Here is a 17,463-nt window from a genome sequence, read left to right as displayed (position 1 = left end):
AGAAGTCTGCTTTTCTTATCTCACAAGTCATGGAAGTGTAGGGGGGTGTAGGAACTGTGGAATCAGGCATAGTTATTTTAATAAAGACATCCTACAAGGTATACCACGGCCCAAGCTTATAGCGTCTACTATCATGATTTGAGAGGCTAGATGGAGTACCATGTTAAGTTGACAATGGTAACTGAGATGCAGCCTGCATGCAGGGAGACTAGAGAGTGACTATAGTACCCCATTTAACCGTTGGGTCCTTATTTTTTAAGAATTTTGACAGAATAAAGCCTTAGTTATTTTAATAAATACGTTTTTTCCAGTACATGGTTGTTCATACTCATCTGCACAAACACACACACACACACATCGGTGGTCAGGGGCTTTAGAGTTTAACTTTAGGTCAGTGAAAGTATAGGATTGTTATGTGTATTCAGACCCCCAAAACATATTAACTTAGTCGTTCATGAGTCTTATTGTGAAAAACCGACAATATAGACTTGTAAATTTTAAAGAAAAGACATTAGCAGCTTTTGTTAATGTTGAAATGTATAAAAACTTTAGCTGCTTTTCTTAAATGGCCAGAAAAATTGGCTCAACACTATTAGTTTATATGAGGAGGGGGTGTTCGCAACAGTCACAATCCTAGCAGGCAAGCATAACATGCCAAAGAAACATCTCTTTCATTTATTTCAAGGCAGACACTTTGTGCAAAAGTTGTTTCCTCATTGCCCAAACGGCTACCAGAATTGGAGGGTCCTTAAAGACCTTTCATAAGACTTGGAGGCCCTGTCCTGAGGTTTATCAAAGACCAGGTTCTTACACTATAGGAGACTGATGCTGTTTAAGTACTCGAGGGGATGACCCCTGCAATGAAATTTGTAACATTTCAAGATGTATATTTTAAAAGAATGAAGTGCCTGGACAGTAAGGGGTGCATGGTATCGGATGGTGGAATGTCGAACAGGTTTGTTAGAGGGGTTAGAGGAGATAGAACTATGTTTTGGCTCTGCTCTCTCGATTATCTGAGTTCTGGACAGACATATTCAAAGCCCTTGAGCAGGACATCAACATAGTTCTGCCTCCTCTAATCCTCTAACAAACCTGTTCGACATTCCACCATCCGATACCATGCCTCTCTTACTGGCCAGGCACTTCATTCTTTTAAAATATACACCTTGAAATGTTACAAATTTCATTGCAGGGGTCATCCCATCGAGTACTTAAACAGCATCAGTCTCCTATAGTGTAAGAACCTGGTCTTTGATAAACCTCAGGACAGGGCCTCCAAGTCTTATGAAAGGTCTTTAAGGACCCTCCAATTCTGGTAGCCGTTTGGGCAATGAGGAAACAACTTTTGCACAAAGTGTCTGCCTTGAAATAAATGAAAGAGATGTTTCTTTGGCATGTTATGCTTGCCTGCTAGGATTGTGACTGTTGCGAACACCCCCTCCTCATATAAACTAATAGTGTTGAGCCAATTTTTCTGGCCATTTAAGAAAAGCAGCTAAAGTTTTTATACATTTCAACATTAACAAAAGCTGCTAATGTCTTTTCTTTAAAATTTACAAGTCTATATTGTCGGTTTTTCACAATAAGACTCATGAACGACTAAGTTAATATGTTTTGGGGGTCTGAATACACATAACAATCCTATACTTTCACTGACCTAAAGTTAAACTCTAAAGCCCCTGACCACCGATGTGTGTGTGTGTGTGTTTGTGCAGATGAGTATGAACAACCATGTACTGGAAAAAACGTATTTATTAAAATAACTAAGGCTTTATTCTGTCAAAATTCTTAAAAAATAAGGACCCAACGGTTAAATGGGGTACTATAGTCACTCTCTAGTCTCCCTGCATGCAGGCTGCATCTCAGTTACCATTGTCAACTTAACATGGTACTCCATCTAGCCTCTCAAATCATGATAGTAGACGCTATAAGCTTGGGCCGTGGTATACCTTGTAGGATGTCTTTATTAAAATAACTATGCCTGATTCCACAGTTCCTACACCCCCCTACACTTCCATGACTTGTGAGATAAGAAAAGCAGACTTCTGTCTGCCTGGTCGATCATTTCTAGCCGCTACTTAGGTTCTTCCTCAAATCTTGTTGCCTAAATGATTTATATCACAATCATACTAATTTAAAATTGCGCTCTAACAGAGCGATCCTTACACATTTTAATAAAAAACGTAAACTATATGGGTCTGATGTTTTTTTGATTGAGCAAACTCTAAAAGCCCACCTTTGGTTGTGTGCTTGTGCGCTTGCTTGGGGCTTTGCTGTGTGTTTGTGTGTGTCTGTCTGTCTGTGTTAGTAGGTTGTTCATCTTGCGTCCAAAGTTAAGGTTATATTTTATACTACTTTAAAATAACACATTTTTGTTTGACTGTTTAACAAACACATCTAAAGTTTTTATACAATTAAACATTAACAAAAGCAGTTAATGTCTTTTCTTTAAAATTTACATGTCTATTTTGCGTGGTTTTTCACAATAAGACTCATGAACGACTAAGTTAATATGTTTTGGGGCCTGTATACACATCGCGGTCCTATACTTTCACAGACCTAAAGTTAAACTCTAAAGCCCCTGACCATCGGTGTGTGTGTGTTTGTGCACTTGAGCATGAATACACATTTACTGAAAAAACATATTTATTAAAATAACTAAGGCTTTATTCTGTCAAAAAATAAAATAAATTAAATAATGACAACAGATAAACGGGTCGTTATAGTCAATCTGTAGTCTCCCTGCATAGTGGATGACTACTGACACTGTTGAATTTGAACTGTGTTTCATTAACTATCAAACAGGCTGCAGCCCCGTTACCGTTGTCAACTTAGCATTGTACTCCAGCAAGCATCTCAGATCAAGCTTGTAGATTATATAAGCTGGGGTCGTGGGCACCTTGTAGGGTGTCTTTATTAAAATAACTACGACCTTATTCTTTAAAGTTTTTAATGTGTATTTGCAGCATGGTGCTAAATGCAGCTTACTGGTTCCTATTAAATGCAATTAAAATAATCATGTACACCTTCTTTAAAATAACAAGACTATATCCTAAATTCTTACACCCTTGCCTGATTCCACAGTTCCTACCCCCCACTTATGTGGCCCCCATCCCAGCCTTCCATGACTTGTGAGATAAGGAAAGCACACTTCTGCCTGCCTGGTCGGTCATTTCTAGCCGCTATTTAGGTTCTTCCTCAAATCTTGTTGCCTAAATGACTTATATCACCCTCATATTAATAAAAAATTTCGCTATAACAAACCAATCCTTATACATTTTAATAAAAAAACGTGAACAATATATGTTTGGTGGTTTTTTTTTTTGACTGAGCAAAACTCTTTTGGTGTTTTTGTGTGCGTGTCCGATACAACTGTAGTTTGTATACCTTTAAACATTAAGACAAACAGTTAATGTCTTTTCTTTAAAATTTACAAGTCTATTTCTGTCTGTTTTTTCGCGATAAGTTAGTAAACGACTAAGTTAGGGTGCTTTGGGGTCTGTATACACATTGCAGTCCTATACTTTCACAGACCTAAAGTTAAACTCTAAAGCTCCTGACCACCGGTGTGTGTGTGTGTGTGTGTGTGTGTTTGTGCACATGAGCATGAGTATACATTTACTGAAAAACATATTTATTAAAATAACTAAGGCTTTATTCTGTCAAAAAAAATTTAAATAATGCCAGCTGATAAACGGGGTCGTTATAGTCAATCTGTAGTCTCCCTGCATCGTGGATGACTGCTGACACTGTTGAATTTGAACTATGTTTCATTAACTATCAAACAGGCTGCAGCTCCGTTACCGATGTCAGCTTAGCATTGTACTCCAGCAAGCATCTCGGATCAAGCTTGTAGATTATATAAGTTATGGCCGTGGGCACCTTGTAGGATGTCTTTATTAAAATAACTATGACCTTATTCTTTAAAGTTTTCAATGTGTATTTGCAACATGGTGCTAAATGCATCTTACTGGTTCCTATTAAAAGTAATTAAATAATCATGCACACCTTCTTTAAAATAACAAGACTATATCCTAAATTCTTACACCCCTGCCTGATTCCACAGTTCCTACCCCCCACTTATGTGTCCCCCCACCCCACCCTTCCATGACTTGTGAGATAAGGAAAGCAAACTTCTGCCTGCCTGGTCGGTCATTTCCAGCCACTATTTAGGTTCTTCCTCAAATCTTGTTGCCTAAATGACTTATATCCCACTCATATTAATTTAAAATTTCCCTATAACAAAACAATCCTTATACATTTTAATAAAAAGCGTGAACAATATATGTTTGCTGTTTTTTTGACTGAGCAAAACTCTTTTAGTGTTTTTGTGTGCGTGTCCGATACAACTGTAGTTTGTATACCTTTAAACATTAACAAAAAAACAGTTAATGTCTTTTCTTTAGAATTTACAAGTCTATTTCTGTCTGTTTTTCGCGATAAGTTAGTAAACGACTAAGTTAGGGTGCTTTGGGGTTTAGTCACACATCGCGATCAGCAACCTAAAGTTAAACTCTAAAGCCCCCCGACCTCCGGGGTGTGTGTGGGTGTTTGTGTGCATGCGCGTGAATAAACATTTACTGAAAAACGTATTTATTAAAATAACTAAGACTTTATTCTTTCAAAGTTTCTAAAAATGTGTTTTGATGCATGTCACTAAATGCTGCTTAATAGTACCTAACCGGGGTTGCTCCCCCCAGAGAGAGTTGCCAGTCCATATCATTTCTCACTTAAAACATGACAGGGCTTTTGGCGTTGGAAAATAACGCATTTACTTAAAATAACACATTGACAAACACGACAAATGTTTTTATCCCTTAAATTATTAAAATAACTAAGGTATTAGTCTAACAAAGTTTTTTAAATGTTTTTGAAGTACGTAGCTAAATACCGCTCACTAGTTCCTGCATCTATTAAATTAATAATGCGCTGGGTGTGTTTTATTGAAAATAAAACTAACAAAATACAACTAAATTATTTTATTAATTAAATCTTATTGGCTTAAAACTTTATACTAATTTGTCATACCCCCGTTTAAGTTACGGCACTTTACCCTGCTGATTAAGCAATTGAAGTTAGATACTTCATCCAGCCCCACAGGCCCGCAGCGGGGCGCCCGGGGCTATGCTAGAGTCCCAGAGCTGTGGTGTTAGACATCGACTTTTATTTCAATTAGACATTTATTCGTAAATAGTATAAAATAATATAACTGATTAACAAATAGACGTAATGTGCTTTCTGCCGGGGCGTGAATGCTGTCTGTCTGCTTGTCACACTCGGGACCAGCGGTTAAACGGGATGTTACACGCACTCTGCAACAATTTGTCAATTGACGCTTCCTTCACATAGGCTTATCGCTCTCGCGCCTACGACCCGTTTCCCACTGCCGCGGACATTAGCTGATCGACATGTCTAGACATGCAATGCGCATAAATCCCCCCTAAAAACAGGATTGCTGTGTTTTTACCGTTATAAAATAGGACATTTTGTTAAAAAATAAACCGTTAACAATACACAACTACTGCTTTTACCATTCAAAACTGCCCGACTCTCTTTCCTCTCTAGCTAGAAAAGCTCGACGCGCCCGGTGACCCCTTCAAATTATTATGCCTTAAAACGTATTTAAAATGTCGCATTGATAAATTCATATTCTTTTAACGACTACTGATTCCAATTTGGTGCCATATGCTTTTCTCTTGTAGGCCGTAGGATAGCTCTTTTTCTACCGGCTTTAGGCCGTGGTACGTCTGGGCTATTATGCTTAAATTCTTTATTAATTAACGTTGGCTATGTGCTTTATAACACATTTTATACTTCTTTTACACACGTTTACTTGTTGTATACACACTTTAAAGTTCCGAAAACGACTTGCCTCAGCCGTTTTCAATAAAAGACAGTGGTGTGTGGGTATCGTGGCTGCACGCACAAGCGCGACATGGAGAGTTATTTTAACAAGGATCGCCAGCGTTATTCCTTGATTCTTGTTGTCGAAATGCTTAAGATGTTTTATTTTAAATAACACATTAGCCGAAAAGAGTTTCATTGCTTAAAAACGATGAGTTTAAAGAGGCTTATTTGAAATAAAAGATCAGCATGTGTTGTCATACATCTTTTCAAGTTCTGGTTATACCTTTTGATTAACCATACGTAGATAAATTTAGCTAAGCAATCCGGGGGGTTAGAGATCGACTTTTATTTAAATTAGAAATAGATTATTTTACACTATTTACAAATAAGCATATAAAATATAGAATTGGTGTGCATTCTGCCAGAATGGCGGCATACTTCTCACAATCCAGGCCAACGGTTCGCATCACGACAACAATTTCCGCTGGTAGCCATTTGACAACTGCTTCACGCAACGAGCTGGCTCAATAAAGGAAATGCTGTGTGGATCTACGCGCGTGCGCTCGCTTAAACAAGAATTAACCGCGTTATTCTTTGATTATTGCTGTCGAAAATGCACAGAGCGCTTTACTTTATTATTCACATTGGCAGAAAAGTGCTTCATTCCTTAAAAACATTACGGTTATAGGTGTTTTATTTGCTAAAACAGGCGCTCCGTCGGCGTCGCCATTTTGAAAGGGGAGGCGGCGTGGGTGCGCATGCGCCAAACGCCGGACTAGCGATCGGCCATTCCGCCCCGCGTTGTTCAAACAGAGTAGTCGCATGTGGCAGTGCTCCGGGATCGTTTCGTCCTATTTCTTCTAAAAGTTTGCCGCTTGCATGCTTTCTTCAACCTGGTAAATATAACTAAAGTCTTTCGTGTTGGTTAAATGTAATGAGTGATAGCTTCTTTTAAAACGACGGGCTTGTTTGTTGTTTTCGCTTGTTTAAATTTGCTCTTCTGCTGCTTCTTTCGGGCATGTTTGTTAAAATTCACCCTGCTTTTTCTTTTAAAATAACACTAAGGGTTTTCTTCTTTTGTGTCTTTCTTCTTTTAAAACATTTTGGTGCTTTCTTTTAAAACATTTGGGTGCTTTCTTTTTTAAAATACGCCGCGGCGCTTACTAACAACACGCGGCTACGGGCCGGACGGACGCCACCGCTGAACGTGTATGCGCTAGCTTGCCTTCACCCTGCTCTATGTTTTATTATTCCTTAAAAACGTAATTAAAAAGGCACATTAATAAAATACACGTAATGTATTTTTATTCTATTAATCTCTCAAACCACCCTATCGGCAACACGTGGCATAAGCATGTATTGATACCATATATGGACATAACGGCAATCTCCCAAAACCATGTCGCCCCCTATCGGCAAAACGTGGCATAAGCATGTATTGATACCATATATGGGCATAAACTCTCGACCAATCAGAATCAAGGACAAGCCACTTCCTCTTATGACGTCAGAAGCGGAGAATTAAGCTCCGCCCAAGGTACCACCTAATATATATATGCTGTAAAAATGGCGCCATCCTTTGCATGAGACGTAAAACCGAGGTCCTGAATCACTGAGGTCATAAGAGATTCCTTGGCATCCTTCAAAAGAGTAGGAGTGGTACCCCAATGTCCTGGTTAAAATTGCCCACTGCAGTCCTTTTAAATCTGGCCTCCTAATCATCCCCTGTATGTAATTGGCGAATTCTCTCCTGCCTCTTCACCGCCTTAGCTACTGGGTGGTGAGCGTACTGCTGCAGAATGGCTGCCGTCACATTATCCAGGTGGGTGATACACAGTGGTGGTGGTTGAAGTGGCTCCCCTTTGGTTCTGTAAAGCACTTTGAGTCTCTTGAAAAAGCGCCATATAAATGTAACATTCAATCATTCTGTTTTCATGGTCTCCTTGTGCCTTGCGGTTTCTGCTGGAAGCTCTTGTTTTCTTCCACATTCAAAAGACATACCATTAGGCTAAATGGCATCTAAAATTGCCCATAGTGTGTATATGTGCAATATGTGCCCTGTGAGGGATTGGCTTCCTGTCCAGAGTGTACCTTTGCCTTTCATCCTGCAGGGGATTGGCTCCAGGTTCCCCATGACCCTGCACCAGATGAATGGTAGGAATATGGTTTTGTTTTTAAAAATGGTCGCGCAACATGATCCTTATTGTTATTCTTGATCCTCATTCCTACCCTCCGCTGTGGGTAGGCTGAAAAATGCATGCGTGTCTGTCTATACTACATGTATTTATTAGGATGCATTTGTGTAATGATGGAAAATTGTAATGACCATGACCTACATGTAATCAATAGTCGAGGGTCGTAATAATTGCTCTGTTTATGGCTGGGTCATTTCTAGAGCTATTCTAACCCCAAGCTCCATTAGAAATCTTTGAGGCAGGAAAAATATGTCAAGGATGGTCTGATATATGCTTTGAACTGTGCTCTGAGTAAAAGTAAGTTATTCAGAGTAAAAGTGCATATATTTTATGTTCACATGAGATTCATTTCTCGAGGGCACAGTGGCATCCCAACATCCATGCCCCTAACCATGCCACCAGACTGATACCACACTGCCAGTCAAATTAAAGAAAAAAATAATGAACAATTTACAAACACCAGCCATGTCATTAAGAAAAACAACCTAAAACTCAGAATCTGCTTCATTAATTAGAAGCTCAACATCCTTTTCTGTTCACTCCAACACTGCTAGAGAGGAGCCCACAAATGATCTTCACCAGCTGGCTGTGTAGCTTTGATCCTTCTTCCCATTTCTTCCTGAATAACCTCCATGCCAACCTTCCATATGACCATGTTGAGGTTGTAGAGAACTAACATGCCAACCTTCCATATGATCACATTGAGGATGTAGACTACGAACATGCCAACATTCCATACGACCACATTGAGGAAGGAGACTATGAACATGCCAACCTTCCATATGATCATGTTGAGGATGCAGACTACGAACATGCCAACATTCCATATGATCATGTTGAGGATCTAGACTATGAACATGCCAACCTTGCAAATGATCATGTTGAGGATCTAGACTATGAACATGCCAACCTTCCATATGATCACATTGAGGATGGAGACTACGAACATTCCAACCTTCCATATGATCACATTGAGGATGGAGACTACGAACATGCCAACCTTCCATACGACCACATTGAGGATGGAGAGTGTGAACATGCCAACCTTCCATATGATCACATTGAGGATGGAGACTATGAACATGCCAACCTTCCATATGATCACATTGAGGATGGAGACTATGAACATGCCAACCTTCCATACGACCACATTGAGGATGGAGAGTGTGAACATGCCAACCTTCCATATGATCACATTGAGGATAGAGACTATGAACATGCCAACCTTCCATATGATCACATTGAGGATGGAGACTACGAACATGCCAACCTTCCATACGATCACATTGAGGATGGAGACTATGAACATGCCAACCTTCCATATGATCATGTTGAGGTTGTACAGAACTAACATGCCAACCTTCAATGTGATCACAATTATCTTATTCACTTAACATGCCAACTTTACACAGGCAAAGTTGTGAGGAAAATATTAATTAATTGGCTCTCATAATGTAATTTAATATTCATCTAAATCACTGTTTCTCAACTGGTGGGGCGCAGGAGCATTTTCAGTGCCTCTCGACAGCTTTTATTGTGTCCTTGGGTTATGACATGTGTCACAAAGGAATAATGGCAGACCTGAGTATAAACCAGCTGACAACCTCTGGTCTAAATCATAGCAAATAAAGACAGACTTACTTAACAAAGCGCATACACTTTTAAACATTGTTCTATCTATGAGATAGATAAGTAAATAGTGTAAACAATTAAGCTCATGGATGGAAAAAGTATAAGTAAAGATCATTCATGCCAGCCGGGCAGGTTCACAAACTTTTCCTCAGCTGCAGTTATCTACCAATGAATTGTCAGACATTCTGTGCATCCCCTGCTTACTTTCTGAGTCCCGTTTCATCACCCTTTTCAGCTCACTGCCCCTGTGCTCAGACTGTCATCTTATTACACCTGTTTTTATGATGCTGTCAGACCTTTCCTCTTTACCTGGAACTCCTCCTGTACAGCCAAGACTCAGCGTTTGGAAAGGTGAAACAAAATGAGAGTGAAAAACAGCCGTGAAAAGTAGAAGAGTGAAATGAGTAACACTTCTCAGCCAGCAAACCACAACTTTGCTATTCATGATGCAAATGCACCGCAAGCGGACTTAAATTATAATGGAATAAAAACATAATGATTCGCTCTGAGATGCTAGATGGATGGATGGATAAGTGGATGGATAACGTAGATTAAATGGTAAATAATATTAAGGATTTCTGGACCCCCCCCCCCCCCCCACAAAAAAAAACATATAGTGACTTTAATGATACTCTCATCAGGGGAACATATGGAGAATAATTATCAGGGGCAGGTGCATCAGTCAAGCCCAGTCTGACACTATGGCTTGCCCCTAAGGCCCATGGGAAGGATATGTCGCAACTTGTGGCCCCGCTGGGGAGCCAATCAGAGATGCTGTAGCCATGTCATCAGCTGTCTTCAATGGCAGGCGGGAATTTTGCTGGCACTGAGGGTAGATAATTGGGCTATTGAGTTACAGCCTTCCGGCAGCGGGGCCGGCGCTCTCGGACTCCGCGCGCGCCCCCATGGCCGCCCTATCCGGACGAATCATGCTCGCTATTTGTCTTCATGCTCCTGAGCACCTGACAAAGCGGTGTGAGAGTCGCACCTGGGATTCACACCCGGCCCCCAGTGAACCTGACTCCCCCAACCCCCGCGCCATCAGTGATTGCAAGCTGGAGATGCACTAGTCAATTAGCCCCCCCCCCATCCCCCTATCCCCCTCTGCAGCGACCTCAAGAGTCACCATGGAAGCAGACCCAAAGTCTTTGTGGTGCTTGTCTGGTCTCTGTGATCTCTTGCTTACATCCATTTGCTGGCAAAGGAGTTCAACAAAAGAATCAATTTCGTCTGGGTCAGCCGGGGTCACGGCTGACTTCAGAGAGACCAAAATAAATAGATATTATCACACCTGTGGTGCAACACATGTATGCTCTGCCACATCCCTATATTTCAGGGTCTGAAATAACTCATTTGGAGATCCAGCTGTGAACGGGGAAAGTACCTCTCTGCCTCCGGGAAATAATGTCACAGTTTCCTCTTTTAATATATTTGCTCTGACGATACCTATATTTTTACGAGTTAAAGAGTAATTTTCAAAGTATGTGGTAGGACATCAGTGGGCACAACTGGATGTAGAGTGTATACTTCTGAGCAGCATACTTACAGAGATATTCTGCAATTTATTTAGCGGTATTTTCTATTTATATTCAGCGATGCAAACCTGCACCTGTCTAAGATGAACTATGTTTATACAGATGGATATGTAGACAAAGAATGACTGTTTGGTACTGGAAATTTCATTTGATCTGGTAAAGAATAATTTGTTAATATATATAATTTCCCTTGTAATATTGGAATTCTGTCATATTTGATAGAAAGCAGATGATCAGGTCATGAATCCTGGCATATTTTTTTGGAGCAAGCAGTGATAAAATGGATCATTCAAGGTGCTTTTTTCATTGGGACCCCAAGCCATATATCCGACAGAGAGATCAGCTGATGACCACATTATTTTACAGAGCTCCTCCCTCTGCTTTTATTACACATCTCAAATGTGACCTGATGATCTCCTGTAATGGCTGAGCTGAAGGAAGCTCTCAAGATACCACATTCTCCATTTTCCAGCTCCAAGTTTGATCATTATCCACAATGTGCGATTTCTGAAAGAACCAAATCTGGTCTGAAGATTCAGTACTGTAATTATACATATCAGCATCTCACGTTCAGTTACTCCCAAAGCTTCTCATCTTAAATAATTGGTCAAAAAAGGGAAAAAAACCCAAAGGAAGCAGAGAGATATATAACATGACTAAAAATACAAATTGTAAAGCTGTTAAATAATAATAATCATCATCATCATCATCATCATCACTTGTAGATGCACAGAGCCGAGAGCCAGGATACATATGCAGGAAGAGTGTTTGCATCAGCTCAGAAGTGACACATCAGAGAACTCCAACGTACCACCAAGGCTCATCCTCAGTGTCACTCCCAACCTCTGGGGCTTTATTGCCCCCCCCCCCCCGGTCTTTGCCTGTGTCAACCCAGTTACCCACGGCCCTCAGAGGTCTCCACACCCCCTATGATTTAAAGCCAGTCTTGAGCTTCAGAGTACAGTCTTCGTTCCATGACCATCTGGGAGAGGTAGACCAGATATACAGAGTAACAGAGGTGTTGTGAAGAACAAGAGAAAGGTTAACATGTAAGATTGAAATCTAGAAGCCATTTTGTGAGTATAAATTCTCTGAAATGTACAGTATGTTGTACTGTGTTAATTCTCCGTCATTTATTTATTTGTTTATTATAAATGAAGTGGTGTCACTTTCACACCCTCCTTCAATATGATGATGTCAGACACTAAGCCAGGTGATTAGATCTGGACAGTAAATGGTTTGCAAACCCAGGGTTGCCAACTTTGGTCAGATGGCTGGCATAAGATTTTCAATTCGATACACAAATGCATTTACATGTATGTAACACTTTTATTACAATGAAAATAGTCTGTAGGGTTTGCAAACTAGTCCAAGACTTTTGATATACTGTAGCTAATTTTAGGTTTATAATGGAATAATACAGAAATACTGTAAGATTTCTTGCGTCAGAGTCTGAAAGCGTATCATGGCAGATACATGACAGTTGGCAACCCTGCAAACCACACATACAAGCTATGAAAAGTTTATTTTTGATACAAACATTAAAACAAGAAAGAAAACTTCAGACTGTACGCATTTGGTAAGATTATCAGGCCAATCCATAGTAGTTTCGTCAGAAATATACTTAGCCACAACACTGAGTATAGTGGCAATGCAGATTTCCCGTGCATTTTAATATTCATTCTTACTTAATGTTTGGTTTAAAATGAGTGGCTTAGTGGTGAACAGTAACCAAAGTAGGTCACTTTTGATTGGTGATTTCCAGCGTAGGTCTCACAGCACACAATTAGCCTTGGTTACAATATTAGCTGAATACGCTGTGATTAAAACTTCATGGAGGCCTGGCTACTGGAGGACTAGCTATGAATTTTATACACAATAAAAATGTGCTACACACATTTCTGCTCATTAAATATGTTTCCTTTGTACGAGCCTTTATGAAACTTTAACAAAGCGGAATATATTTGCTAAATTATTTAGATTAGCCGGCACGTTTGTGAATCGTTCAAGGGCTACAAGCAAGTGATCACCGCATTATTTAAATAACGAACGTTGTTTTATTAATTTAAGGAACCAAAGAAAAAGATCATTTTTCTACCATTAAAATTACTCCTAACAAGAATTCAGTTTAACACGACTGGAAAATTAAACTGGGTCTTCGGCTAATGCCTTTGATATAACGAGATTTTAATTAAAATCTTAAAAAATTCAAATTTAGGCAATTCGTTCAATCAACTGCTCAGGCACGCCTAATTAATTAAGAGCTCAGCTGGACCAAGACAAGTATATGAAGTATACCATCAGGACCAGGGTTTAGGAAATGGTACTTTGGGCTCAAGCATGATCTATCAACAAAAGTGACAAAAATGGCGATAAAATTTAGCTACATTTTGATACAAGAGTCATCAAATGCATTTTTATTAAGATGAGTGGGTGGAGGAGAGATACCAGTGTGCGCCTGCAGGGTAGCATTTGAGTGTAGCTTTGCTGGGCCTCTACAAGGTGACAGATGTGTAGCTCACTGTCTGCTTAAGAGCTCCAGCTAGAGAGCAGAGTTACAAGTTAATTGCCTGTAAAATGATGGTTCGAAAGGGGTGGACAGGGGATTGGTCAACTGAAGGGGCCGAAGCAAGCCAATGGCTGAACAGTGGTCTCCGGGACAGTCCCCTGAGGGCAGTAAAAAGGGTCCAGCGCCCGCACACACACGCAAGTAAAGTAAGTCAATATGAGCGATAATAAATCAGAAATCTCATATAAACTGAAACACAGGACCCGTTCTTGAGCTCTCGTCTCCTTTTTTCTCCAGTAACAAGGCAGCTGTAAGGCCACTGACATGCCTGTCTGGCCAGGGTACTCTCTGGCTGAGAGCAGGATTGGGAGCGGGGGGGGGGGAGATGCTTGACACCCTCCTTCATTTCTGAATTCACTGACCCATTCTGGCAGACTGTAACAATCAGTCCCCGAGTGACAATTAAAATAAATCACCAGCAGGTTCAATCCAGTGCTGCGCAGCTACACGCCTCATCAGGGGCGACTGCTGCTCTGCACGATTCCTCGCAAGTCGGAAATGCCACCGCCACTTCCTGTCCTGGGAATTCTGTTTCATGCCCTCTGACACGTTTCTCTCTGTCCTTCCGACATGCAAAACACAGTTAATGCATCATACGTGGTGTTTATCATTAGATTTTTTTTTTGCTTAATAATTTTTAGGTAGTTTCTATAGGCTGGACCATTAAGCAACTAATCAGTATCCATTCATCCACTCTCTGTAACACTGATATGCTTATCTACATGTGTTTGGACTACAGGAGGTAAAGTAAACCTTCACAAACACATGCAGACATGAATCCACAGCCACAGTGGTGTGTGGTACCAGGCCTAACCATTCAGCCACTATGTTACCATGGATAACATCCTACAACAATCAAGTCTCACTGCCCAGGTTACTTGCTAATGCCTGTTTTCAGTTCACTATCGAGATTACAGTCTTGAAGATTACAAAACAACAACTTCCTAAAGAAAGCGGAGACTTCAAACCTCATTAAGCTCGTTACAATCCACAAAAACAGGAAGTCTGTCTATCCTAAGTCATAGAGGCTGGAAATCAGAGCCTTTACCCTCAGCTGCTGTGCGGTTAAACAAGCTTTCTCTCATTTCTGGCTTTTTGGAAAAGAATAAGATCCCTTCACAGCAGCGGGAAGTTGCCTGAACATTTGTGAACCATTTCAGTATATCAAACGTAATTTTACTTAATTACCTTTGTACTTCCTCAATTGTTTAACTGGGTATATCTTTAACTGTGACTCTGAGTAGCATTAAAGGGTTATTAATAGTGTGTTTTGCTTTAAACCAGCAGGCTGTGATTCGTGTATGATGTGTGGTACTAATCTGTTCCAAAAAGCTACATCACACAAACGTATCATACTTAACACGCTCGCGTTAATGATTCTGTCGGCTTCTAAATGAACTGTCTGCTACTGCCCTCTACGCTGTGGTTTGTTTTAAGTGGATTTGCCAAATGAATACATGTAATGCAATATAAATGTAAATTATTTGCACCTTAAACATTACCAGCGAAACGGTGCGTAATCGCCAGCATTTCAAACGGATGGCAGGATCCTGAATGTAGTCACTTCTAAGGACCTTTGTTGCTACCTGAGGAATCGCACAAACGTGCTATAAGATGCCGCTAGAATCCAGCTCGCTTTGCAGGATTCTCATTGTTAATTTTGATCGTGATAAAGTATGATGACGATGATGATTATTGGTGGCTCAGCAGGTGGCACCGCTGCCTCGTACCTCCACAGATGGGGCTTCAGCTTCTACATCCGCTCCGTCTGTGCACAGTTTGTATGTTCTCTCCGAATTTCCTCCTGCTACACAGATTCCCTCCTGCAGTCCAAAAGCACGTAGTTATGCGAATAGGCTCTAAGATGTGCTCTAAGACGGCCCAGCCTCCTGTATGGGCAGTCCCCTGCCGTCACCCTATGCCGTCTGGGACAGGATCCAGGGTCACTGTGATGCTGGAACTAGATCAGCAGTTGGAAGATGGATACATGAATATTAATTGAAACAAAAGCTACTAATTTAGCCAAAAAAAAAACTGTGAAGCAAGCCTCCTAGAATAAAATATAAACTTTTACTGACAGCTCTTTATGGACTTGCCCCTCAATATCTGTCTGACCTTCTTCCTTACACTTCAGCTTGCACATTAAGATCATCGGGCTCCAACCTTACTATACCTAAATTCAGATTCTGCTCTGTGGGTGGCAGGGCGCTCTGTGTGACAGCACCTACACCCCGGAATGCGCTTTCTCGCAGTCTGTGAGAGGTACATACATTATGTTAACACCTTCAAGCTCCAATTGAAAACTCAGGAATGCTGTAATGTATCTATCAGTACATAACATTCTCCTTGTTTTTGCTGTTGCTGTTGTTGCTGTGTGCACTGCTGTTTTCTACTATATTGTGTTCTGTTGTCTGTATTTTAAAGCATCCTTGAATTTAAGAAAGGTGTGATATAAATAAAGCATTATTATTATTATTATTATTATTATTATTGTTGTTGTTGTTGTTGTTATTCAACTACAAAAAAGCTAACTAGAAAATCTATTATAGAAATTGTGTAGATGAGATCATCACACAATGGTTGTGATGGAAATGTTTGGAGAGGTAAGCCAGTCCTCCGAGAAACCTTCCTATTCAGGGCTAATATTGTATTCGTTTTCTTAATGAACTCAGGAGAGGGAATCGGTTACTGAGTGATTAAAAGGGCAGGATATGCCTTTGAAATCTATACCTAGAGGGATCTTATACACAATCAGCAGCACAGGGGTGCTGTTCAATAAGGAGAATATCTCCACTGTGACCCGTTCCTGAACAGGATGTGCTTACAGTAACGGGGGAAATGTAAAAGTGTCGTCCAAGTTCCTGCGGATGGTTTCAGCTGAATGAATGAAATAACCTCACAGGCACTCGCCCACAAACTGGACACATTTGTAGATCATATCTCCCAAATGCAGTCCCCTGCAAAAGTGATTCATGATTCATATTTCATAGCCCCCCCCTCCCCATTTTATTCCCTCCTGAAGGTTTGTCCTCATTCGCTTGTTGACGGGGGCACAGTCTAGACATATGGTGCATACATTTCATATAAACATTCAAGAAGCATTTTTGCTCACAATTCAGCAAATGATGGGTGAGGCGGTGATCAAAACAGGAATCGAGTCGCTGTAGAGCTCTTCTGTCATGTGAATGCAAATCACTGTGAAAATGATTGTCACTACCTAGGCATCTTCTCCATTCTGTCAAGTGAATCCCTTTTCATATATTGGTAAATGTTATCATGCCTGCATTTTCTACATATTATCTTTCATGCTTGTACAGATTTCTTCATTGCCGATGTATGTGTATAATATATGTAATATGTGTGCAAGCTCTACAAATGCCTCTCCATGGATGTCACATTTCAGTTTCAGGTCTTACTCGTTCATGATCTCTTTGTGGCTTACTCACCTTTATGGGAAGAAGAACACGATGGCATCCTTAGCGGGCTGGAAGTGGCTGCTTCTTGACTTGCTCTCCTTGTGGCCATTTGGAATGGAGCTCACGATGTTATATTTGGTACCTGTGCTTTAGCCATCCTCACTTGCTCTCTAAAACACTCCATTTTCTACCAGCTTTGATGATATTTTTTTTTTCTCTTTGTAAACAGTATAGATGCAGACAACAGGATAGGAGCCAGCATTTTCCAG

The sequence above is a fragment of the Brienomyrus brachyistius genome, chromosome 19 (genome assembly GCF_023856365.1).
Source record: "Brienomyrus brachyistius isolate T26 chromosome 19, BBRACH_0.4, whole genome shotgun sequence".
Lineage (NCBI taxonomy): Eukaryota > Metazoa > Chordata > Actinopteri > Osteoglossiformes > Mormyridae > Brienomyrus > Brienomyrus brachyistius.
The sequence above is the reverse complement of the archived record's forward strand: the minus strand, read 5'-3'. Positions refer to the sequence as shown.